At 37.5% G+C, this 27355-nt stretch overlaps 1 protein-coding gene, 1 non-coding gene and 1 pseudogene across 2 annotated transcripts in view; 1 reads left to right on the top strand and 2 right to left on the bottom strand.

The window, feature by feature from the left end:
* LOC124384578 (zinc finger protein 850-like) overlaps nt 1-27355 on the top strand; it is a 1373244-nt gene that overhangs the window by 1311579 nt on the left and 34310 nt on the right. The gene's annotated exons all lie outside the window — the stretch shown is intronic.
* Nucleotides 1-27355, bottom strand: part of LOC124384668 — a 920651-nt pseudogene that overhangs the window by 868788 nt on the left and 24508 nt on the right.
* trnav-uac lies at nt 20184-20256 on the bottom strand. Its single transcript has one exon. It is a non-coding gene; the product is annotated as a tRNA-Val (tRNA).

Below are 27355 nucleotides of genomic sequence, written 5' to 3'. Positions count from 1 at the left end.
AAACACAACGCAAAACTGCATTTAGAAACAGTTGAGTTCCCCTCTCTTCCTCACAGTGGTTTGACCCACTGCCTGCTTTCCCAGTTCATCTCACCTTCTCTACACACGAGTCAGGTGTGTGTCTGCGCCTCAATTAATGTTCAACTCCATTAACTAAAGGATTTTATTCACCTTAAATAAAGCGATTCTCTTTAATGTAGTTGATGCAGACTCATTCATAAATTAGTTGTGGCAAAAATGCTGATTTCGGATGTAATTTTCCATGAATCTGCTCTATTAGAGATTAAAATATCACTTATCTAGTGAACGTTAGCTTGTTTACAATAGCTTGTAGCATAGTGCACTGACACTAACACACCAAAGCCGTTTCACATGCAGTGTTTTATTTGGGACGACTTGGTATAATGTTAACATTAACACACAATTAGCATATTGTTTATCTGTGCATTTACTAAATGATCACTGTGCTACAGCCGAACTGACCCACTGTATTTTTATAATCAGTTTCTATTCTGTTCTTAAATGTTTTAATTTGTAAATAAAATGTTAAACCCTTTTTTTAATTCCTTGTTTTTATTGTTGTGATTATTTTTTTATGATAGTTTTACTTTATTTATGTAAAGAGCTTTGAATTACCATTGTAACTGATGCAGTCTCCATGCTACAATAATAATGATAGAAACAAAGTTTTTCACTGTGGGGACACTGTGTCTTTATACTGTAAGTACAATTTGACTGTATTATTTGTGTCCCCCTTCATAAATTGCTCATGAGAAATTTTATATTCATTGTCCCCCCTACTGTTAAATGAAATTTACGCCCATGGCCGTACCCCTACATGCACTGTGTTTTCTTCATGTAAACAATGAGTCACGCCTCAAAAGGTTAAAAATCACTGCCTTATGGGTAATAACACACACACACACACACACACACACACACTCTTGTGACCTACACCGACTATTCAGTTGATTAAATCAGAACACTGATACACACATGAGCACACAGTATTAAACTGTGCTTTTCAGTGGACTACAGTGGACAAAATAAACAAAGCACTAAAGCTGCAAGAAAATACCTCAACTTCAGTTTCTGTCAAATTCCTTTTCTTTAAGGACATCAAACATCACTGACTTTACTAAAGTGGATTTCAAGAAAAGAAATACCATCATTGAATGCTCTCTGTGATGAAGAGACATTAGACATGATTGAAATTCAAAATCTTTATTTATTTAATAGTGTTTATTGTGTCTCGCTGTAGTAAAAGTGTTCAGACTCTCTGTTTCTCTTGTCGTCTTCTTTTTTTTCTATTTCTCCTTTTCTTTTGAATGTTTTCTTGTCTCAGCTGAGCAACAATTTCCTCCCATCTCTCTCGGACTCTCATATAATGATCTGTTTTATTCTCTGAAGTCTTCTTTTCTTCCTCACAGAGATTCTGGGTATCCTGGAGCCCCCTGTTGGTCTGAAGCTGTAAGTTGTTCCTCTCCTCTATCTCAATCACAGTGTTAATGATCAGTGTAATTACTGTAAACATATAAATGCTGTGGTGACCCCCGTGTGTAATGCTGCATGATGGCACTGCTGGATTTGTATGTTTTGATGGGTGAATACAGGTGCGGTTGTTGAAATACTTGATTATGTGGGTTTTGGAAGAATTAAAGTTTTACACTACTAGACTACTAGAGCACACTGAGGCAAAATGTCTGAAGCGCAGGACAGAGGAGAATCGCTGAGTGCTACAGAAATTATTGCATTATTAAAGAAAGGAACATACAAGTAAAAACCTTGGCCTGATTTTTATATATTATTTTAGTTGATGTTCCAGGTTCTGAAAAGTTTTTTATTCATGTCCATTTTCATTATTTACACAAAAAGTAAACATTTAAATAAAACAAAACATCTGTTTATTTTCCGTTTTTTTTTTTTTTATTATGATATTAAAAGCAAGTGAAACAAAAAAAGCAGAGTAGCGGGAAAAAGCAGTTGAGCTTTTGTGAGAAGCTGGAGAAAATAACATATTTTGAGGGAGTGGGACTGAAAAATATGTCCTGTGCAGGTCTCTAGGTTCAACTACATCTTTTAATAGTTGTGTAATTTCTTGCATCACTTCTCTCATCTGCTGAAGCTCATCTGAAATGATGTTAATGGTGTTTATTGTGTCTCGCTGTAGCTGCAGGGGGCGTCAGTGAGCACTCGAGCATTTTTAGATGTATCATGCGTACAATAAAAGTTTCAAATCTGTAGATATAAAAATGATCAAAAGATGAGACGATCTACAAGCTACAGAAAATCACTCTGCTTCATACTATTGACTATAAGTCTCATCAAATTATCAATCTCATGATCTGCTCTCTTCTTCTCTTCTATACAGAGATTCAGGGAATCCTGGAGCTTTTTGGTAGATTGGAGGTGTAAGGTGTTCATCTCCTCCATGTCTCTTTTGGCCTTCTCTCTTTCGTCCTCCCATTTCTCTGTCTCATTTAACAAAGTGGCCTCCAACTGAGCAACATGTTCCTCCAGCCTCTCTCTGTCTCTCATCAAACGATCTTTCTCTTGCTCTGCACTATTCTTCTCTTCCTCACAATGATTCAGAGTATCCTGGAGCGCTCTGATGGTTTGGAGCTGTAAGATGTTCTTTTCCTCCATGTCTAGTTTGGCCTTCACTCTTTCATCCTCCCATTTTTTTTTCTCAATTTCCAAAGTGGCCTCCAGCTGAGCAACACGTTCCTCCAGTCGTTCTCTGTCTCTCATCAAATGATCTCTCTCATGCTCTGCACTATTCTTCACTTTTTCAAAGTGATGCTGGAAAGGTTCGAGCTTCATGGTGTTCTGTTCCAAAGTGGCCTCAAGCTGAGCAACATGTTCCTCTAGTTGTTTTTGTTTTCTCACCCAGCTCTGGAGGTGTGTGGAGTTTCTCTCTTTTATGTCCGGTTCCCGGTGCCTTTGCTCAGAAGCCAAAGTAGCCTCCAGCTCTTGCACCATCTGTACCAGAATGTTGTTCTGTTCTTTCTCTATTTCGCTTTTCTTCATCATCAGATTGATAAATGTATCAAACGCTGTTACTACTTTCTCCATGTGTTCCAGCTTCTCCTTCTTTTCAGCAATCTGCTTAGATTTCGTCTCTGAGAAATGAGAAACAAAGACACGTTCTGACTTATAAAGACGTGTCCTACTGTGATGTCACACAAACACGCCCTGAGCTTCTCCTGTGACGTCACCCCGCCCTCTCTCTCTCTCTCTCTCTCTCTCTCTCTCTCAGATTACATATTTATCCGCACAAATAGAGCATTTCTCACACAGATAATGTGGTGATAAAAAGGAATATGATGTTCTTTATGTGTAAGTTTGTCTCTGATGAACAAGCCGGTGGCGAATGTGGCGAGAAAAAACTCCCCGAGAGGCATAAGGAAGAAACCAGACTCAAGAGGGAACCCGTCCTCATCTGGGTTTCACTGAATGTCCATTTATTACAGCTAAATGATGTTGAGGTGAAGTGATGATCAGATACAAACTGTAGTCCTGAGTCAGTGTAGCAGACTGTTAACATAAACTACAGTCCAAATCCCAACCCTCAAAACTCCTGTTCTTACTCTGTTTTGTTTCTGCGTGGACTATTTCAGCCTGGTGGTCGTAAGTTTTTGGACACTTTTTTTTTGTATTTTTTCTCACACACACACACACACACACACACACACACACACACACACACACACACACACACACACACACACACACACACACACACACACACACACACAGTGTATATAAATATATAGGTGTTCCTAATAAAGTGTTTGTAATACATGAACACAATTAGTATCATTGTACACACAGTAACATGGTCATTGTTTAAACATATGCACAGTCGTTAAAGACTCCTAATATAAATAATACAAAATTACAGTAACATATAAATATTGAAAAATGAATTCTTTATGTACTGTAGATGTTTTGTTTGAAGTGTTGTGATCATGAAGATGAAATCCTGCAGGTTATTTGGGTTTGTACTGAGTGATAGTTGTTTCATAAACACCTTCTTATAAAATCCAACTCAAATGTTAAATAAAAATTCACTCTAAATATGTAATCAGCGACGTCTCACCATCACATTCCACTACGGGAGCGCAGGAGGAGGAGATGCCCGACTGCATGGAATACAGGAGAACATCAAATCCCCTACCATTAGATAACTGCAGAACACAGTGTAAATAACTACATATTTTCCTTCAATAAGTCTGGAAATGCAGCCATTACGCTCTCACACAGTCGTTACTCTCTTTATGTCCTCATTTTCAGTCCTAACTATAATGATGTTCATGACAAAACTGGCATGAAGAAACGTGTTCACGCGTCACATTTTCATCTTTAAATTGTATCTCGGGTGGTGATGCCACTAATTCATGCTGATTTTGCCATGGTGTTAATGATCAGTGTAATTACTGTAAACATATAAATGCTGTGGTGACCCCCGTGTGTAATGCTGCATGATGGCACTGCTGGAGGATTACGCCAATGAATGATTAAGGAGAAAAAGAGTCTCCAGGGATCATGATAATTTCTTGGCCTGGATGATGACTGGATAATAAGCTGATTTAGATTCCTACAGCTGTGCTCCTGGATCTAGATTAGATTAGATTAGATTCAACTTTATTGTCATTACACATGTACAAGTACAATGAAACGAAATGCAGTTTGGGTCTAACCAGAGTGCAATAACAGCAAGTGCAGGATATATAGATTTAACATGAATTTACAGTTAAATAAAATAAAGACTATAAACAGTAATTAAAAGATGAATATGTACTATAAATGTTGTATACAGATGAATATATGTTATATATGTAAAACACAATATACAGAGTAGTGTATATATATATATATATATATATATATATATATATATATATATATATATATATATATATATATATATATATATGTACTATAAATATAATATAATTACAGATGAGTATATATGTACTATGAACAATAATATACAGATGTATATATATAAATGTATTATGAACATGCTATACAGATGCCTATTACTATACACAGAGATTTACAGAAGGATGTAAGCAGTGGACATAATAATATTGCTATAGCTATAAACAGAGAACAGGTATATGTACAGTGGTGATAAGTTTATGGTGAGCAGCAATAAAAAAAGAGCAGTGTGCAAATGAGCAAGTTTTGTGTAAACAGTCCGTGCAACAACAAAGTGTGAGGTGAGAAATGATCAGTGTCTTGGTGAGCATAAGTTTTGTTCAGAGAGTCCATTAGCAAAGAGTGTGCGGTGTGGGGGGAATGTAGTAGTGTATCAGTGAGTGTCAGAGTTCACTAAAGAGACAGCTCTAGGAAAAAAGCTGTTCTTTAGTCTGCTGGTCCTGGTCCGGAGGCACCTGAAACGCCTGCCGGAGGGCAGAAGAGTGAACAGTCTGTGGGCGGGATGAGAGGAGTCCTTAAGAATGCTGCGAGCTCGACGCAGACAGCGTTTCTTTTGGATGTCCTCCATGGCTGGGAGTGGAGTCCCTGTGATGCGCTGGGCAGTTTTCACCACCCGCTGCAGTGCCTTACGCTCTGCAGCAGAGCAGCTCCCATACCAGACTGTGACACAGCTGGTCAGGATGCTCTCTACTGCGCAGCGGTAGAAGTTCACCAGGATGTGAACAACTATGTGCTGAATTGGGTCCAGTACTACAGAGGGAAACACACCAGAACCATGCCATCCCCGTCCAAATACAGGTCCTCACCACTCTGGGGTTAATGACAACAGGTTGTTTCTAGTGGGAAATGGCAGACAGGGAAGTACTTTATATAAATATTATATATAATCAACTTTTTCACAAAGATCTTCTTTAAATATAATATAATTCTATTAAATCTCATGCTATAGGTCTGGTATCTGCCCCTGAGTGTCATAATGCCTGTCATTTTGGATGTTATTATTAAGGTGGGTAGTCGATACATCAGGTTTCCCTTCACTGTGGCACACTGACCTGCTTCAGCACATGATTCCTTTATCCTGACACATAGCAGTGTAGGGAACAGACTACAGGCAGCTGCAGGACGTGATGACTGGCTTCTTGGTGACTTTAACAACATGTAGAAATTGTAAACATTGTCCTGATGTAGTCTATAATATGACATGTGACAGAGGCTTCACCCCTCAGACGCTCCTCACCTCCTTAAATGCAGATGTGGAGCTCTGGATGTCTCAGATGGAAGACTTCTATACCACCCGGAAAAAGTGTGTAAGATTATAAGGGTGTGTGGTGTTTTGCACAATGTGGCACTGAGGACCAGTTTCCCTCTCCCTCCTGACCTCCCCCCCCTCAGCATTATGACCCCGAGCCACAGCCCCCTGCCCCACAAGAGGGATATAAACTAAGTGGAAGAATCCATGAGGAGGTCATACGGTGTTTGTAAGGAAGACAAAAATAATGGTTGTTAATAGTGTTTATTGTGTCTCACTGTAGTAAAAGATTAAAATCAGTATTTTTGACAAGACAGAAATAAAAAATGATCAAAAGACGAGACGATCTACAAGATACAATAGCTTTACACTCAGCTTTATACTATTGACTATAAGTGTAAAACTATCATAAATAGCCATAAGAGAAACAGAAAGAGGAAAAAGGCATGTTCAGACTCTCTGTTTCTCTTGTCGTCTTCTTTTTTTTCTATTTCTTGTTTTCTTTTGAATGTTTTCTTGTCTCAGCTGAGCAACAATTTCCTCCCATCGCTCTCGGACTCTCATATAATGATCTGTTTTATTCTCTGAAGTCTTCTTTTCTTCGGCACAGAGCACAGTGGCATCCAACTAGCAACACGTTCCTCCAGTCGCTCTTTCTCTCTGATCAAATGATCTCTCTCCTGCTCTGCACTATTTTTTACTTTCTCACAGTGATTCTGAGTATCCTGGAGCTCCATGGTGGTCTGTTCCAAAGTGACCTCAAGCTGAGCAACATGTTGCCCCATATTCTTTTGTTCTCTCGTCCAGCTCTCTCTCTCACATTCTACAGTTTTCTTTAGTTCCTTAAGGATTTTCAGGAAAGACTGGAGCTCCATGGTGGTCTGTTCCAAAGTGACCTCGAGCTGAGCAACACGTTTCTCCACTTTCGTTTGTTCTCTCGTCCAGCTCTCTCGCTCACATTTTACAGTTTTCTCCAGTTCCTCATGGATTTTCAGGGAAGACTGGAGCTTCTTGGTCGTCCGTTCCAAAGTGAGCTCAAGCTGAGCAACATGTTCCTCCAGTTGTTTTTGTTCTCTCTTCCAGCTCTCTCTCTCACATTTTACAGTTTTCTCCAGTTCCTCATTGATTTCCAGGGAAGACTGGAGCTTCTTGGCGGTCTGTTCAAAAATGAACTCAAGCTGATCAACACGTTCCTCCAGTTGTTTTTGTTCTCTCGCCCAGCTCTGGCTTCTCTCAGTTATATCCTGTTCCCGCTGCTTTCGCTCAGAAGCCAAAGTAGCCTCCAACTTTTGCACCATCTGTAGCAGAATGGTTTTTTCTTCTCTCTCTTCTGTTATCTTCTCTATCCTTGGATTAGAAAATGCATCCAAGTCTTTTACTACTTTCACTATGTGTTCTAGCTTCTCCTTCATTTCAGCAATCTGCTTAGTTTTCTTCGTTCTTCTGGTTTGAAAAATTTCTCTAAACCTTCTGAAGAGCCCCATGTTTACGTGTCTTTACTCACACGCACAAACCTCGGAAATGAGAGAAACAGAGACGCATTCTGACTTACATAGAAGTTGCCCTACTGTGACGTCACACCGAGATGCTCCGCCCTCTGGTCTCTCTCTCTCTCTCTCTCTCTCTCTCTCTGCTCTCGGACCGGGGCTAGCTTAGCATGGTAACTAGATGTCTCTGTTACATAATACATAGAGGAATCAACTGTCATTGATTCAGATTCTGTTGATAATTGTATTTGATTGATGAGTGTTTAAATTACTGTCTTTATTGATTGTACAGATAAAAATAATACATCATTTAAATCTGTAAAATGTCTATGATTATATAAAAAAAAGCTTCTTGACTTTACTTGACTTGAAGAGGTGCACTTTCTCCGGTATCACCTCATTATCTGTCCATGTGGAAACATAGCAAAGGCTCTTAATGATGTCCACACGTCTCTGCACTGTTATAGCCTTTATATTTAATTACTGTTCATATGCTTACATAAGTCTCTAAGTCTCTGGAACGCACTGTTTTTAACCAACTGTCTGTCTATCTCTCACAGAACAACCTCCACGATCCGAACCAGTCTGGGTTCAAAGCGGCACATTCCACAGAGACGGCCCTATTGGCTGTTTCTGAGAAACTACATGCTGCTCGGTCAGCCAAGCTATCATCTGTACTTATCTTTCTGGACCTTTCAGCAGCATTTGACACAGTCAACCACAAGACACTTTTGTCAACCCTCAAGAGCCTTGATATCTGCGGAACAGCATGGGAATGGTTTGCTTCCTACCTGGAAGGTCGCTCATACCAGGTAACATGGAGGGGATCCACATCTGCCCCATGCAGACTCACCACTGGTGTCCCACAAGGCTCGGTACTTGGTCCCCTCCTTTTCTCCCTCTATACCCACTCCATTGGTGAAGTCATATCCTCACATGGGTTTTCTTATCACTGCTATGCAGATGACACTCAACTCATCTTTTCTTTCCTCCATCAGATACCACAGCTTCCGCTCGGATCTCAGCATGCTTGTCAGACATATCTTTATGGATGAGGGCTCACCAACTTAAACTCAACCCCATAAAACAGAATTGCTGGTCATCCCAGGTGATTCATCTCCAGGTCAAGATCTACAAATAACACTTCATGACTCTCTGCTCTCCCCTTCAGCCACTGCTCGTAACCTTGGGGTAACTATGGACAATGAACTGTCTTTTTTCCCACATGTCGCTAATGTTGCTCGTTCTTGTCGATTTCTTCTCTATAACATCCGAAGGATTCGACCATTTCTGTCCATACAGGCTGCCCAGTTGCTTGTTCAGTCTCTTGTCATTTCAAGACTGGACTACTGCAACTCTCTGCTGGCAGGTCTTCCCCTGAACGCTATTCGTCCACTGCAAATGATCCAAAACGCAGCTGCACCACACCACCCCACTGCTGCGCTCCCTTCACTGGCTTCCAGTAGCTGCACGTATCAGATTCAAAACACTGATGCTTGCCTACAAGGCCAAAATGGACCAGCACCATCTTACCTCAGTGACCTCATCACATCTCGCACTGCACCACGCTGTCTGAGATCCTCCAGCACTGCTCGACTGGTACCACCTTCTCTCAGAATGAGAGGTAAGTACAATTCAAGGCTCTTCTCTGTTCTGGCACCGAGGTGGTGGAATGAACTTCCCCTAGATGTCCGTACAGCAGAGTCCCTGATTATCTTTAAGCGACGACTGAAGACCTACCTCTTCCTGAAATACCTAAATTAGCACTTTCCAAGTTTGTAGAATTCGAGTTATATTTATATTGAGTTTGTATTCTTGCGTACCAGTGTAGATTTATTCACTACTAGAGATTTAAAGCACGTTTGTACGTCGCTCTGGATAAGGGCGTCTGCTAAATGCCGCAAATGTAAATGTAAATAAATATCACATGCTGTACATATGATACATATTTATCTTCATTATTGCTCTTTCTATCTATCTATCTATCTATCTATCTATCTATCTATCTATCTATCTATCTATCTATCTATCTATCTATCTATCTATCTATCTATCTATCTATCTAATATGATGTGAGGTCCAGTTAACAGCTAAAACAGGTAGAAGTAATAACTACTTTTTACTGAAGTACATGTCAGAGCCAAGACTTCTTTACTTTCACTTGAGTAAAAAAATATAATCAGTACTTCAACTTTTACCTGAGTATTTTAAAACATGAGTATCTGTACTTCTACTTAAGTAAATGATGTGTGTACTTTTGCCACGTCTGGTCATTTCGCATGCGCAGTCTGTTTCCGTAGCATTTTGCACAGGGTTTCCCCTCATCAACTGCATTTTAGAAGGGGCTGGATGTTCTCTGGTTCAGGCAAACTTTCTTGTAGTTTTATTATGGAAAATTACCTAAATATATTACACAAATGCTTAACGTACAGTGGAACCTCGGGTTACGAACGCCCCGGCATACGTATAATTCAGGTTACGAATCGCAGTTCATCAAAATTTTTGCCCCTGGTTACGAACAATATATCGGGATACGAATGTCGCTCACCAAAAAATCGCAGGCAAGTTGGTTGTTTTTGCTCTATCCACGCAGCTCGTCACATCAGTTAGCGTCCTGTGTCCCTAGCGAGAGCATCGTGTTACTTATCCGCTTGAACTTTTCCCGGCAGCAGCGTAACAACTCATTAGTTCATGCTCGTGGAATGATGAGATGGACAACATTAGCCGATGCATAACCACTTTACTTGTTTTTATGAAGATAGATTAGCAGGGTTACAGTCTTTTCCGAAGTACAATACCCATAATGAATTTCACTCTGGACTTCAATACCAACTGATAGTAGCCTTAAAGAACCAGCTCTCATTTTCCCTCTAATGCAACAATTGTCTCAGCGTTCGTGTTAATAACACTGTCTTTAATATTCTATAATATAATATATAATAATATATAAATAATATAATATAATAAGATTCTCCTTCCAAACAATAACTCTCCCTCCTCCCCTTCTCTGACGTCGTCTCCTGCAGCGAGTCTTCTCAAAGGGAAAGTACCCGGTAAAGATCTTTTCCTCTTTTGTATGTTTTTATGTGGTATAATTTTAATATAACATGTTAAAAGTAAATAATATTAGTGAATATTGGCTTTATTTTTATTTAAGTAATATTTTTGGTTGTCCAGAACGAATTACCGAAGTTTCTGTTCATTATTATGGGGAAATTTGTATCGGGATACGAACTTTTCAGGTTACGAATAAAGTACCGGAACGAATTAAATTCGTAACCCGAGGTTCCACTGTATTTTGCAATGAGCTCAGACAGCTAACGTGCTTCATTTGAAGGTCATGTTCAGTTCACTTTGTAAAATTTTAATTAAATGTTTCAAAATACACGACAAATTATTGTGTAAGTTATAGTTATTACAATAAACTGTATTTAAATGGGTTGTGTGTTGTGGAAGGAGTTTATAGAATCTTTAGTATTTAAGTCAAAGAAGAATACGAAAGCATATGATACACAGTCATACGCCTAATGCTAATTACAAATGCTAAATTGAGAATGAATCTTTCTTTTTGGATAAATCTTTGCTTGATTTGCGTTTGAGGACGGCTTAAAGACCAGACAGAATCCTCTGCCAGCTGGTCAGTTACATTTCACCGTCCGTGTTTTGCTTTCTGTGAATCAGTTTTGGCTAACGTTAATGCTAAACACGTGATAATTGAGTTATAGTTATAGCGTATTTTTAGCCTTGTTAAGCCTGTGGTTATTTCTGATCTTAGACGTATAACATAACGTGCTTCACATAACATCCGGTCTAAAACACAGAAAATATATCATCATGTTGAATTATCAGTAAATGTCTAGTATTTCAGGAGCTTAGTGTTTTTTTTTTTTTTTTTTAGCATAGCTCTTCATAGCACCATTTAATTATTTAAATGTAATTTGGCATTATTGTTTTGCTTTGTGATTCATTAAATATTCTTATTTTTTGTATGTAATACTAATAATTAATGTCAATTTAGTTGGAATGTAACTCATGTCAGACTGTGTTTGTTTTTCTTTTCATAGGTATGAAAGCAGTGTAAGCTTTGCAGATTTGCCCACAGAAGCACAGAGGTCTTCTTGAAACACTACAGGTTTCGGCACTATCGAGGGCGATCCCCAACAGGGATGGAAATACAGTTTGTAAATACATGAATTATATTTTCATCTTTGTTGCCACACTTTTGGAAGTGTCTTTTTTCTGTTCTAAAGAAGGATGTGTCCCAATACTTTTGTCCATATAGTGTAAGTACAAGTCATTGGTGTTTGGTGATGTTTTTGGCTCAGGGTCTGCATTTAAAGTCCCACCAGAGATGTTCATCTGGGATTAAACCTTTGCTTTCTGCAGACCAGTCAAGTTCTTCCACACTGACTGAATCATGATTTCTTTTTTTTACCTTTCCATACACAGCAGCATTGCTATTTTAGAATAGAAAAGGGTCCTGTTCAAACAATTTCATCAAATATAATTATATGCTTAAACATTAGGATTTGTATTAATGGAAATCACTAAAGTAGTGAAACCTGTTCATTAGAAGGGGGTGTCCCCATACTTTTGGCTACATGGTGTATATCCAAGCAAACACAATGGAAAATTGCAGCATGTGTGATTTTTGGGTGACCTATCTCAAACAATATAAAAATCTCTTTGTGGTCCAGCAGAATGTAATAAATTCTGGGTTATAATTCTGTCTTTATGCTGCTTTTTACTGCAGGACACAGACCCAGAAGACACTCACACAAAAGGGATGAAGAAGGGGGTCTTAACTGTCGTTGAAGATGATGTTGCCACCATCCATTCAAACTCAAATGTAAGGTGCCTTTCTGTAGTTTTAGAGTAGCAAGTTGTGTTGGATAATGTGCAAGACGTCCCTACAACTGTTGCTTTCCAATTTGACTTGATTTATGCCATCAAAATCCTTCGCTCTCCTAAAGAACTAAAATACACGTTTGAAAGTATTCAGAAAGTGTTTATTGGCCTTGACCCCCAGTGCGCTGCAAGAGTCCGTTTTTAACTTTAAACGAACTCATGATTTCCCAAAGGAACTTAAATTCCATTTTGAAGTGATGCAGCAGCTGTTTATTGGAGTTGGATCAGACTCTTGCACCGCAAAAGTTCACTCTTTAAAGACTAAGTTGCTGCGATAAGACAGAAAACAAAGAAAAGCTTTTTTCCATTTTGCTACTGTATAATGGTTGTACTGGTTTAAAGTTTAAGAGCAGTGTTGTTTTTAGATCTCATTGTTTTAAGTGGGAAATTGGGATTCTTAAAATCTTTTTAAACTGACTGTTTTCTTGTTCACTTGTACTGCTTCCTCTTTCCTTGTTTTTACTATGATTGGGAATTGAAGACAGGTTTTGAACAGTTTAATGTAAAGTTTAACACGGCTTATTGTGAATTATTCATGTACTCTTGTTCTTGTAATGAATATATCTGATGACAAGGAGAGTTATTTGTAGTATTTTGGCTCGAGGATGTGGGTCTGTGCATACAGAAGTTTGCGCCTTTTTGTGTGAGCTGTGTATATGTGAAGGATTTTCTTGTCTAGTGTTTTATATCTTTGTAAGAGAATTCTTCATGTCTGTGTTTTTGGATGCAGTGTATCTGTTTAAAAAAAAATGCTGAGAGTTTCAACACATGAATAAAAGTTGAGTGAACTTAACACCTAATGTGCTAAACTTAACTGAGTCAATGCAACAAGATGACTGGACTAAATCAAGTTGTGTCAACAAATCATTTTTTACAGTGTAGGACCACATGCAGCTAAAAGCAACCTTTCTGATGACGTAGCATCTCTGGATGGTGTTTCTGTTTCAGCGTGTACAGCAGTTAAAGATCTTGGTGTGATTATTGACTGTAGATTTTCCTTTAAGACTCACGTGAATAATCACCAGGATCGCCCTCTTTCACCTTAGAAATATTGCTAAAATTAGAAATATGATGTCGTTACAGGATGCAGAAAAACTAGTTGATGCTTTTGTTACATCTAGATTAGACTACTGTAACGCTTTACTGTCTGGGTGTGTGAGTAAGTGCAGAAATAAGCTTCAGTTAGTTCAGAATGCAGCAGCAAGAGTCCTCACTAGATCTAGGAAATATGACCACATCACTCCTGTTTTAATCATCTACACTGCTCCCAATCAAATCTCACATTGATTATAAAATATTACTACTGACGTATAAAGCACTTAACGCTCTCACACCACAGTATCTGAGTGAACTTCTGTACCAGTCTGATCCTCCACGCCTACTTAGATCAAAAGGTGCAGGATATCTGTTGGTCTACATCATAAGGTTTAGAGTGATTTTGCCTTTACTTTTCTAAAAACTGTACAGTAAAATAACTTACATTTTAAATAAGAATATAATAAACAGGGAGACTCTAAATACAAATTATTTGAAAGATTGAGCAAACCTAAAAAAGATTTTTGAATGTTTGAATATGGTGAATAAAATGCACTGATTTTTCTGTATTTTGACCGCTCCCCAACTGACCTCAAATCAGGCTCTAAACTGTAGCAGTTCCTCCTCCACCCACACGGGGGAGACTCCTCCATGGAAGTTACGCTGAGTTACAGGAAGTCATGTTTGGTTTCTGTAGGTTCTGTAGGTGGACGATTTTATTGCATCTCATGTAAAAATTGCAGTAGCAGTTCTACAGAATTCACGTCTCAATGAGAGAAAAAGCTCAGCTTTAGTAACTCATCCTGCTGTTTTAATAAAAAGATTTCAATAAAAAGAGAATCTCAGCATCTCCAACTAGAAATACAATGTGGATTCTGTTCAGGTTCATACAGCAGGTGATGGAACTCATCAGTTTGCATGTTAATGAGCTGAATGAAGCATTTATTCATTAGTTATTTATCCAGTTATGATCTGTTAACCTGTTATTTCAACAAAACCAGATTTTCTCCTGCAAACCAAGTTCAAGAAAATGCTACAAGGAATTGACTCCCATGTCGTGTTTGCTGGACTTTAGAATGCAATACTTTATTGCACTGAGGTGCTTTAGTACCTGAATGTCTACATTTAAACATATTTATGATTTTATAATGAATAATTTGTATTATTATTATATGCAGATTTACACATTAATAAAACCCAAAGTGATAAAATGATTAAATTCCTAATAATTGGTTTTGCTTAAACAATAAAACTGGACTGGACTGATCTTGCTGATCAAAGCAAGGAACATTCATAAATCCCCCCAAAACTATAATAATAATAATAATAATAATAATAATAATAATAACTGCAGTTGGTTGTCAGATGTCAGTCTCACACTGCCCTCTAGTGGCTCTGTCAGGACTTTCTTTTTACTTAATTCTGTACAAATATTATTAATGGTGTTTTGTTGTCTAGTTATATGTGATGTTGATCTTTACAAAGCAACATATTTTTCTTAATAATATTAAACTGTCTAAAACTTAAACTGTTGATTAAATCAGCTTATCAAAATTAATGTAATAAATAATGTAGAAATAACGAGTACAGATTTAATAACATTGAAACAATTTATTTTGTCAAAAACTTTTTATAACATTGAGTCTTTATGGTAAGAACCTGCATGAAGTTACTATTAAATGTATTAAAAGTATCATCTACATACAAGAACTCAATCAAACATGTTAGAATCCAATGAAAACTTGATTAAACCTCAAATCAGACTCTGAACTGTACGAATGCTATTTGTTCTGTTATTGAACTAGACACAGTGAATGTTGAGATGTTTGGGAACTGATTATTGTCTGTATATATGCAGGTCAGGGGTTTTTCATGCTGGAACACCGTTTATTACAATGAGACGATGATGTAAGATGACGAGCCAAACCACGGAGACGAAGCTGACTGAGGTGAACCTCAAACTAACCCAGGAACAGAGAAGGAACTTTCTGACCACCTGCTGGTTTTGCACAAACAGAACAAAAGTTTCTTTTCAAGTGATATTTTTAAGGAGACAGGAGTGTTTTATGTTTGTGAACTGTGGAATCGAATCATTTCCTGGTGAATCAATTGAATCAATATCAGGGAATTGACTCAGTGACTTAAACTGAATCTAAGGAGTCAAAATTACCGAATCAAATCTTTTTTAACTGAATTGAACAAACTGAATGGATTGAATTAATAAAATAAATCTATTGATTTAAATTGTTATTTTCTAATGTTTTGGATTCAAAGATTTATTTCTGATGTTTTTAACATAACTGAGGTGGTCAGAAGTTATATTTGAGCAGTAGATGTTATAAGGCTGCATTCAAACTAAACTTTTTGCAGCAATCGATAGTTTTGATCAGTTTAACTTCTGTTCATGTTCAAATGATTTCAATCAAAACCTTTATTTTATTATCATTTACTTTTGTCACATTTTCCCAACATTTCATCATGTGGATTTTAATTCTTAGTTACGAAATGAAGTCCAACACTTTAATAAAAGACACAAAACACACACAATATTAAAATATAAAATTTTTATTAAATATTACAATAAACATTGATGTGTTTTGTACTTTATGATATGTAATTGCATGTGCTCACATGCTGAATCTAAACCTCTCCAGAGCGTTGCAGATTCTCTTCAGTGCTGCCATTTCCTGTTCCTCATGAATTATTGAGGAATCTGGTTTTAAAGCGAGTGATGTCTCGTTTGGTCTTTTGTTTTTTCTTAAATTCACTCTCAAATTTAAAATTTTTTTCCAGCTGAGCAACATGTTTCTCCAGTCGCTCTTGTTCTCTCATCAAATTATTTATCTCGTGCTCTGCCCTCTTTTTCTCTTCCTCACAGTGGTTGAGGGAATCCTGGAGCTTCCAGGTGGTTTGGAGGTGTGAGGTGATCATTTCCTCCAGGTCGTGTTTGGCCTTCTTTTTTTCTTTCCTGTGTTTATTTTGCTCAGAATCGAAAGTAGCCTCTCGCAGAGCAAGACGCGTCTCCAGTTGGTCTCGGTCTCTCATCAAATTAATGTTCTCTTTCTCACAGAGATTCAAGGAGTCCTGAAGCTCTCTGATGGTCTGGAGCTGTGAATTGTTCCTCTCCTCCATGTCTAGTTTGGCCTTCTTTTCTTTCTCTCTTTTCAAAGTGACCTCAAGCTGAGCAACACGTTCCAGCAGTTGTTTTTGTTCTCTCGCCCAGCTCTCTCTCTCACGTTCTACTGTTTTTTCGTGTTCCTCGTAGAGTTTCAGGGAAGACTGGAGCTCAGTGATGTTTTGGAGATGTGTGGAGTTTCTCTCAGTTATATCCTGTTCCTGCTGCTTTCGCTCAGAAGCCAAAGAAGCCTTCAGCTTTTGCACCGTCTGTAGCAGAATGGCTTTCTCTTCTTCCTCTTCTGCTAATGTCTCTATCATCAGATTATTAAATGCATCCAAGTCTTTCACTACTTTCTCCATGTGTTCCAGCTTCTCCTTCATTTCAGCAATCTGCTCAGATTTCTTCGTTCTTCTGGTTTGAAAAAACTCTCTCAACCTTCTGAAGAGCTCCATGTTTATGCCTCTTTACTCACACGCAAAAACCTCGGAAATGAGAGAAACAGAAACGCGTTTCCAATTATAGACGTAGCCTTACTGTGACGTCACAGGGAGATGCCCCGCCCTCCTTCTGTGACGTAACCCGGTCTCTCTTAACCTGACACTATGTGCATGCGCACATTACAGAGATAAAGAGCGGATAAAATATCATGTCTTCACAGCTTTTCTGTTGTTCCTGAGAGAAGAGTGATATTACAGTCATAAATAAGATAAAAACGGCTGTAAACTGTGTATAAAGCGAGTAAATTCCGAGTTGAGAACCGGAAGTTGATCGGAGTGACTCTATGAATGTTGCAGAATCATAAATGACCAGTAGGTGGCAGTGTGGTGTGTATTAGAGCTCACTGTCACAGCAGGTCATTAGAAGTAGTGGAGCTCTAATGACGTCATTAATAGCGAGGACAAGACACACAGCAGTTTGGGATTCTTTTATTGACTTTATTGATGAATTGATTTGGAGTATGATTGTGTTTCTGATCAAAGTAAGTTCATGTGTATGGAGTAAAAACAACCTGTACATTTCTCACTTCCAGACAGTATTATGAGATGTTCATCTGCTGGAAGTTCATGTTTAATGCTGCATGTTTTATAGGATTTATGAGCTGAAATAAATGTCCAAACATCTCAATTTAACACTGAGTGATTTTTGTAGTTTGGTAGACTAAAATTAAATACAATAAAAAAAGTTATTAACTGAAACTAATCTGAAATAAAACTTCAAAATATAAAGAATCAAAATAAAAACTATCAGTACATTTAAAATTATAACAATATATAACAATAATAATAATATTATTAGTTAAATGCAGTGCAGTATTACAGCTTAAATACTTTAATTTTAATTAACTTTAAATACACATTTATAAATATTAAGGCTTTTACTGTGTAATAGATTAAAAACTAAACCGACACTAAAATTAAATACCAACAAAAAGTCATAATTTACTGCAATGAAATTGAAAACATCAAAATACAACAAAAATAAATAAAAATGACTATCAATATGTTTAAAACTAAAATAAATCTGGTTCAGTTAAATACAGTGCAGTATTACAGCCTTATTTCATGTTCATTTTATAAAAGCAGTTTGTGATTATAAATATATATATATATATACAGTAGCACTGGGGTGCTTAAGTACCTAAAGGTCTACATTTAAACATATTTTTTTATTTTTAAATGATCAATTTTATTATTATTATATGCAGATTTACACATTTACTCTTTCTGTGCGGTCCGGTACCAATTGACCCACGGACCAGTGCAGTCTGTGGCCCCGGGGTTGGGGACCACTGATAAAGGAGCACAATACAATATTATTATATGAAAGATTAATTACTATAAAGAAAATAGAAACATACACAAACAAACACGTTATTAACTACTTGCATGATCCATGTGGAACAAAGTTCAAAATTCTTGTGCATATAATAATAATAAATATTGTGAATGTAAACAAACATTTAGCAGTAGTTTGAAAAAAATGTGTGTGTGTGTGTGTGTGTGTGTGTGTGTGTGTGTGTGTGTGTATCAGGTCAGTCTCTGAGCATAAGCACTGAATCACTTGGAATTTACTCGGTCAATAATAAAAACTCTTTGCTATAGTTGTGAGGTGACTGATACACAAAGCCATGGAGCAGTTGGACACTGGGGAGACAATCAGATGAATGAAAGTAGAAAATGTGATAAAACCCTAAAGTTTATTGTGAGATTTGAGTCGTGATCGTTCAGATGCACAGTGTAGCAGCAATGACACAAACTTCACTTCACAACAAGAGCAAAAATACATGAATGAAAAAATGAATGAACTTAAAATTCATCAAATGAAAAAAAAACTCCAATGTTATTTAAACTTCTCTTTAAATAACAAAATAAAAATCTTATATTCTGTTATTCAATTCTCTCATACTGACCACTGGATGTTCTACACGGCACCTCATGGTAAAGACTCTCTGATGACAGGAGACTCCACCATGATCCCGAGGCAATAAGAAGATCAGTAACATCCTGACACTGAGTTACAGTACAGTGGTCCGGGTCATACAGAGGTTTTCCAAGACGTGTTCCACTCAGAACAGACCTCACAAGGGTCCATCAAAGTCGAGTCCTCGTGCTGTGCGTCAGGTGCAGAAGCTGCTTCAGAAAACAGACACACGAGTGCTGCAGCATCGCTTTAATCACTTCTTATTTCAAGAAATCTTACCAAGTGTAATTATTTTACTGCACTGGCAAATCATTTGACTTGTTTCCAGTCTGTAGAGTTTCTTCTTAAATCATGCTTTTATTTCTTTATTTTGACGGATATTTTTTGCAGTGGACGCGTCATAATGTGTGCTGTGTGTTTTTATCCCTGATCACCGAGCACCATAGAGTGAATAAAAATGTATTAATATTCTTCATTCATACAATTCGTACAAGATGATTCATACAAATCAATACAATTCATTTTAGAACTGTATTAATAGTGTAAAGAGTAAAGTTTGAAGTCATCGAGGATGTAACATGACTTTAAAAAAGAGCTGGAATAAATAGAGTGAGAACAGCAGCCGCTGCACAGACTCCAGATCACACACTCTCATACAGTATTAGAAAAGCACTTGTATTCCTCTCAACCGAGAACAGAAAGCTGAGGGCAACAAGTTTCCCAAAACTATATAGTTGCAGTCTGGAAAACATATTACCTGAATCATTATTTCTGCTCATTTATGCTGTGCAGATGATTGTGTGGATCCATAGGGTAGTGGTCGTCACATCTGCTTTACACACAGAAGGTCCTTCCAGTGGAACCATGCAGGTTGCAAACATGAGTGAGGTTTATATATGACTCACAAATTGTTACTCAATCCTGGAAATAAATAAACAGTTTTGCATGTTTCTGCATTGTGGTTGAAACAGAAATGGAGGAAAAGCATTCCAACAGCAGAATGAGAGACTCAATGGCATGGCTCCACTGGGGGTCAAACCCAGGACCTTCTGCGTGTAAAGCAGACGTGATGACCGCTACACTATGGAACCTGCTGCTGAGAAGGTTGATGTCCAATGTGCATAAATAGAACCATATCTCTCGAAATCTAACTGGAAAAATATAAATTAAACTTAGAAAATTCACTGACTCAAATGTCACAATCATCTCCACTGTTTTGAGCGTGTTAAGCTCCAGGTTTTTATGACTGCACCATGTCTCTCAGGTCTTTCTTCACTGAAGCAGGGTCGTTGGCTAAAACTGATTTTCTGTTTTGATTGACTGCTACACCATGGAATCTGGAATATTTTTCAGACAACATTTTACTTTCACTCATTACATTTTTACACAAATATCTGTCATTTTTACTTCTTACATTTTCAAAACCGGCTCATTACTTTTTTTTAATCCATTGATTTGGTTAAATGTCAATATTTTTAATTTTTTTACAGAGCAAACCATTTCCTGTCATTGTGCATCTTTTTCAATCCACTGGTGTATAATGTCCTGCCTCTCACTCACCACAGATGTAGACTAGTTTACAAAGCTAAGAATCAGCAGGCAGAAAACAACAAGAAGTAAAGCTGTGCCTTTGTAAAATAAAGTAAACAGACAGGGGGCGCTCTCTGTGCGAAATGTGCGATTATGTTGAGATAAAATATTTAATTTGATTGACAGCCCTAATATTAATATGATGTGAGGTCCAGTTACCAACGTGACACTAAAACAGGTAGAAGTAGCACCTACTTTTAACTTAAGTACATGTCAGAGCCAAAACTTCTTTATACTTTTTTACTCAAGTGAAAGTTATCAGTACTTTAACTTTTACCTGAGTATTTTAAAACATGAGTATCTGTACTTCTACTTAAGTAAAGGATGTGTGTACTTTTGCCACCTCTGGTACAGTATGAGGTAATGGTCTGTGATGTCATCACTCTGAGGTAAAATATCTATATCAGTGACGTCTGCTCCGTGGGATATTATTAAGTCTATTAAGGGTCCGTGGTGCCCCGGTGCCGGAGGGAACGATACCTGGGTGGGCCGCGTAGTAGGTGAGCTGGGCCAGAGCAGAGAGACAAGCGGAGTTGAGGTGCTGGGAGCATTAGTTTCAAGAATTTACCTGGGACGAGTGAGCATCCGTCCGTAATGTTTCCAGCACCTCTTTCCACTCTCGCAGCTGTCTTTGCATGTAGATCGCAAATCTGTTTCTCCAAAGCCTCCAGCTCCAACTCCACCGTTTACAACTCAAAGGAGTCCTCACCTGTGCTCAAAGGCAGACACACAACCGACATAGTGCTTATAATCGCGAACAGATTTAGGAAAAAATGTGAGGCAATGAATGTAGTCAACACTAGTGGTAGTCGAGTTAACGAGCTACAGGCACAAGTCAGGAAGACAAAAAACAATTCAGGTTGATTTAAAGAGGAAAAAGAGGTATATAAATAGTAAAGTTTAGTTTGAAAATGCCAACAAAAATACAAACACGGAACTCACGGCAAACAAGTCAAACACAGGAAGCTACATCACAGGAAAGTGAATAAAGCGTGAACACGTTTCTTCATGCCAGTTTTGTTATGAACATCATTATAGTTAGGACTGAAAACGAGGACATAAAGAGAGTAACGAATGGGTGAGAGCGTAATGGCTGCATTTCCAGACTTATTGAAGGAAAATATGTACACTGGGGATCAAAATCAATTTATAAACAATTGAACAATTCTGAAATAATGTCATCTTCACTGCTCAACAGTTGAAGGAGTTTTTGTCCTGTCTATACCATGCTACCAGAACACCTTTTCCACAAAATAACTAAGGCATTTAAAAAACATTATTTTGCAGAAAACACACTGATCAAAATTAGAGAACACTTTCAGATACCTCCCAGTTATTTGTGTAATCTGGTACCTGGTGCTAATTTCCCCGATTATCTGTCAACCCCTATTTAACTGGCAGCCTAACTTCCAGTTTCACTGACTCTACAAGATGGTGGGCCGTTCTAAAGTGACTGAACAGCAGGTTGTCCAGATGAAGGCCAAAGGGATGACCCTATCAGCCATAGCAAGACAAGTTGGTCGTTCCAAATATGTGATTTCAAGAATATTGAATCTTTACAACATCACAAACTCATTCAAGTCTGCCAAGAAGGCTGGTCGTCCACGGAAGACAAATACAAGAGAGGACAGGATACTGCAGAGGATCTCAATGTGCAATCGTTTCCACACTGCAGCTGGAATTGCTCACCAGTTCAGTGCTGAACAGGGTAAGGATCTGTCTCGTCATACAGTGTCTCGACATTTGAGAGCATTAGGACTGAAAGCCACTCTGCACAGTACAAACCCAAATAACCTGCAGGATTTCATCTTCATGATCACAACACTTCAAACAAAACATCTACAGTACATACAGGATTCAGGGCCATTTTTCGATATTTATATATATGTAATTTTGTATTATTTATATTAGGAGTCTTTAATGCATATGTTTAAAAAGTGACCATGTTACTGTATGTACAATGATACTAATTGTGTTCATGTATTGCAAACACTTAATTAGGAACACATAATGTGTGTGTGTGTGTGTGTGTGTGTGTGTGTGTGTGTGTGTGTGTGTGTGTGTGTAATTATTTGTACAAAGAGTTCCGTCTCATCACTTTCATTATTTTAGATCAAACATGTGCCCTACTACTATCAGGTAAAATACAATGTACTCGTAGGAAAAAACACAAAAAACCAAGTGTCCAAAAACTTACGACCACCAGGCTGAAATAGTCCACGCAGAAACAAAACAGAGTAAGAACAGGAGTTTGAGGGTTGGGATTTGGACTGTAGTTTATGTTAACAGTCTGCTACACTGACTCAGGACTACAGTTTGTATCTGATCATCACTTCACCTCAACATCATTTAGCTGTAATAAATGGACATTCAGTGAAACCCAGATGAGGACGGGTTCCCTCTTGAGTCTGGTTCCTCTCAAGCTTTCTTCCTTATGCCGTCTCGGGGAGTTTTTTCTCGCCATAGTCGGCACCGGCTTGTTCATCAGAGACAAACTTACACATAAACATCTCATTTATTTTTATCACCACATTATCTGTGTAAAGCTGCTTCGAAACAATGTTCATTGTTAAAAACGCAATACAAATAAAAATAAATTGAAAATCTGGTTTTGTTGAAATAACAGGTTAACAGATGATAACTGGATAAATAACTAATGAATAAAAGCTCCATCCAGCCAATTAACATGCAAACTGCAGAAACATTTATATAAACAGAATGTAGAATCACTGAAACCATTTTAAATGAGATTCATTTGTCTGTTTTGTGTACATACAGGATTCAGGGCCATTTTTCTAGATTGATATTTGAAGGTAATTTTGTATTAAAATAATATTTTGCAGTGTGTTTGTGCTTTAAGTGCTTTGGGACTCAAGTCTCCAGCTGGTCATGTGACCAGAGTGATGTGTACAGAATCGATTTTATGATGTCATAAAGCAAATTTGAGTATCTCATTGACAACCACCAAACAAACAAACAGCAGCAAGAAGCAGCAGCGATTAGCAGCAACCAAGAAACATTTTGAAGATTTTCAAAATTTGATGGAAATTTTGCCAAAAAGATTTATGGCTCCATGAATTAATAAATAGAAACATTAAGATTTATAATCAAATCGAATCCACATGTCAAGATGTGATCATAACCTTTGGTAAAATAAAAGCTGATTCTTTTATGTAAAACACTATTTGTCAACAAACATTAGGGACCTTTGGGTCTTCAATATCAAGGTTTACATCAAATGTTAGGATCTTTTAGAGATCTTTTCCAAACATTGGAGCATTAATTCTTATTGTAATTAAACCAACATGCTTTTTATTATTAAACTTCTCTCTGGACACGCACTGTGGGTGTGTCTCTGTTTATTCAGGTCTGTGCGGCAGTAATGGCGAGTCGAGGCGAGAGCAAGACGAGTTTCTCAAAGTGGAAATATGCTCATTATTTCACTTTAGTTGAGTATAAAGACAAAACTTTTAGTCTAATGTAAGCTGTGTCTTTCTGGTTCGAAGCTCGTATCTACTGCGATAGCAACACCTCCAGAAGCTCCATGCCTGAGGAGCTAGAAGCTAGAAGCTAACCCGGTGTTCTGTTCTACATTGTTGATAGTTTTCATACTTCAGCTGTGAAAGGAACATTTTTCAACACAACAGCTTTTATGATGCAGAAGCCACTTTAGTTTTGTTTTAAGTCAGTTTTGTGTTTGTAGACCATAACGCATAAAAGGGCATTAATGGGAACATTAAAGAAGGTTCTTTTAAAAGTAACTAAAAAGTTACTTTTAACAGTAACACATTACTTTTTGGTGTAAATAATCAACAAACTAATTGAGTTACTTTTTGAATAAAGTAACGAATAACTGTAACTAGTTACTATTTTTTAGTAACCAGCACAACACTGGTGATTAGTATAGTATATTTAATCAAACTCATGTAACCTATTTACTCCAAGTATAATTAAAATAATAATAATCAGTTAGTAATAAATAGAGTAGAATAGGGTCTGACTAATGTTATGAGTGTGTAGGAGAAACAAAAACAAGGCAGACTTAAGCATGTTTATTGGGAAAGAAGAGTTTGTGGGCCATTGCTGCTGCAGAAGACATGGGTGAGCAATCAGGATCAGACTCAGGGGAAGATATGGGAGGATAATAATAATCAGGTGAGAGAACGGGGGAAGTAGGAGAATAATCAGTAGATGACCAACATGAAGGATAATGAGGAGATGGTAGAGTTGATGCAGGAATACGAGTCGTCATAGTCTTCATTGTTGGTCTGTGTCACCTGATGATAAACAGCAGGAAGGTCAGACGAGGTCTGTGTGCCCATATCACGTGTAAAAGTATTCTTCACGATGCGAGGATGCAGACAGGGTTCTCTGGAACAGCTGGAGTAGAGATGTTTAATAAATGGAGCAATCTCAGTGGTGAGGGAGAAGAGCTGAAATTGACGATACTGTCGGAGGAGAACGCTCCTAAGAGCTGTCCCAGAACGTCTGTGAGATGGAGCTGAATAAAAGAAACCAACAGAGATACGATGTAAAAAGGTGAAATCACAATGACTAAATATATATATGTTCATGTGGGGACAAAAGTAACAAGATTATAAATCAGGGGTCACAAACCTTTTTGACACCGAGAGCTACTTCTTGGGTATCGACTAATGTGAAGGGCTACCAGTTTGATACACACTTCTGAGATAAACGATTTGCTCAATTACCTTTAATTATGTTATTATTATTAATTAATGATATTTATATATATCAGGGTGTCAAACTCAATTGCACAGGGGGCCAAAACTTAAAGCCCACCTTAGGTTATGGGCCGAACAGGATAAACATTTATTGAACACAGTAAAACAATGTTTTTTGAACATAAATATTAATAAAAACAGACAAGAATATTATTCCAGAATAAATAAAAATTTAACTTTAAATAACTTAAAATATTTTGCTCTCCATAAAAATATATCATCAAAAAGATCCTTCTGAGAAACTAAGAGCAATTGGAGAAACATGAAGCTCAGCTGAGGGCACTTTGGGTTCTGACTATGAGAAACAGCAAAACAGAAAGCTGAACCTCTACAAGCCCAAAGAGTCGCAGAAAATCTCTGAGGAAACAAAGATTCTTAGGTGAAGGAAGAGAAATGAGGATGGAAACCCGAGAGTGACTGGAGGAAGCTGTACAGCTGTTCAGCAATATGACTTCAGCACTAGAGAAAAAACTATTTATTATATTAATTTTAATAATTTAGTCCATTCAGTTTGGTCAATTCAGTTCAAAAAGATTCGATTCAAGAGTTCAGTTCGGTCACTTCTATTCAAAACAATGAGGTCGACCGAGACTGAGTCCATAGATAGTTTAAGAAATTTCCTTTCAGCAGTCTCTCAAAAAGAAACCAGCAGGTGGTCAGAATGTTGATACTCTGTTCCTGGGTTAGTTTCAGGGGTTCACCTCAGTCAGCTTCATCTGGTCATTTATGATTCTACAACATTCATATAATCACTTGGGTCAACTTCCGGATTGTGTAATCTGTACATGCGCAGAGTGTGTGTGTGTGTGTGTGTGTGTATATGTGTGTGTGAGAGAGAGAGATAGATAGAAAGAGAGAGAGAGAAATAAAGTGAGTGACATGATGATGTCACCGGCAGAGGGCGGGGCATCTAGGTGTGATGTCACAGTGTGACACGTATATATAATTCAAAGCGTGCTTTTGTTTCTTATTTGTGAATTTACCAATTGTAAGTAAAGAGACACTAAAATTGACAACCACCAAACAAACAAACAGCAGCAAGAAGCAGCAGCGATTAGCAGCAACTAAAAAAACATTACAAATCCTCTTCTATTGAACATTTCTTCATACAGGTACCTGGTAAGTCGTCTAAATAATTATGGCAGAATATTGTAGATTATTTAGTAGAAGACTCGAAAAGTACAAAGTCATTATTTAGCTACATTAGCATGGGTAACTAGCCGGCTAGCTAAGATTAGCTTTTATAGTTTAGCTTTTTATATTAATCTAACAAATGTACCTAATAATTAGTATAGAATCTATTAGATACAATGAAGTAGCTTAATTTAACCTATTTATCCCATATTTTAAGCAAACTCATGTAACCTGTTTACTCCAAGTGTAATTAACATAATATACTAATAAATAGAGTAGAATAGGGTCAGACTGGGACTACAATTTTAATAATCCTTGCAGCCGTGGCATGTTTTATCTGTTGTGGAATTCCTTGTCATTGTTTAGAAAATACGTACAGCTCCCAGTGTATAAAATTACAGGTGAAGAGTCTTCTACAGAAAACATCTCCACAGATATGGATCAAAACATCTATGTGGATTTGGATGGAGGATTATGGCCCTAGTCAATAAGAAAAAATGACTGTAACAAACGTTTCCTTATAACTAAAAGCACTAAACTCTTTCTACGCTTTAATTCTGATTCTTTGATTATATCGTATATAAATCATGTTGTTGTTGTGTGTATTTTATGCTGTGTGCAGGAACATGGCAGCTGGTGAACAAAGGAGGCTATTGCAAGGTATGCGTCTGCATCAAGGCACGTGTGCGTACATCAAAGCATGTGCTGAGGGGTATCGCTC

The sequence above is a fragment of the Silurus meridionalis genome, chromosome 4 (genome assembly GCF_014805685.1).
Source record: "Silurus meridionalis isolate SWU-2019-XX chromosome 4, ASM1480568v1, whole genome shotgun sequence".
NCBI classification, from domain to species: domain Eukaryota; kingdom Metazoa; phylum Chordata; class Actinopteri; order Siluriformes; family Siluridae; genus Silurus; species Silurus meridionalis.
The sequence above is the reverse complement of the archived record's forward strand: the minus strand, read 5'-3'. Positions and strand labels throughout refer to the sequence as shown.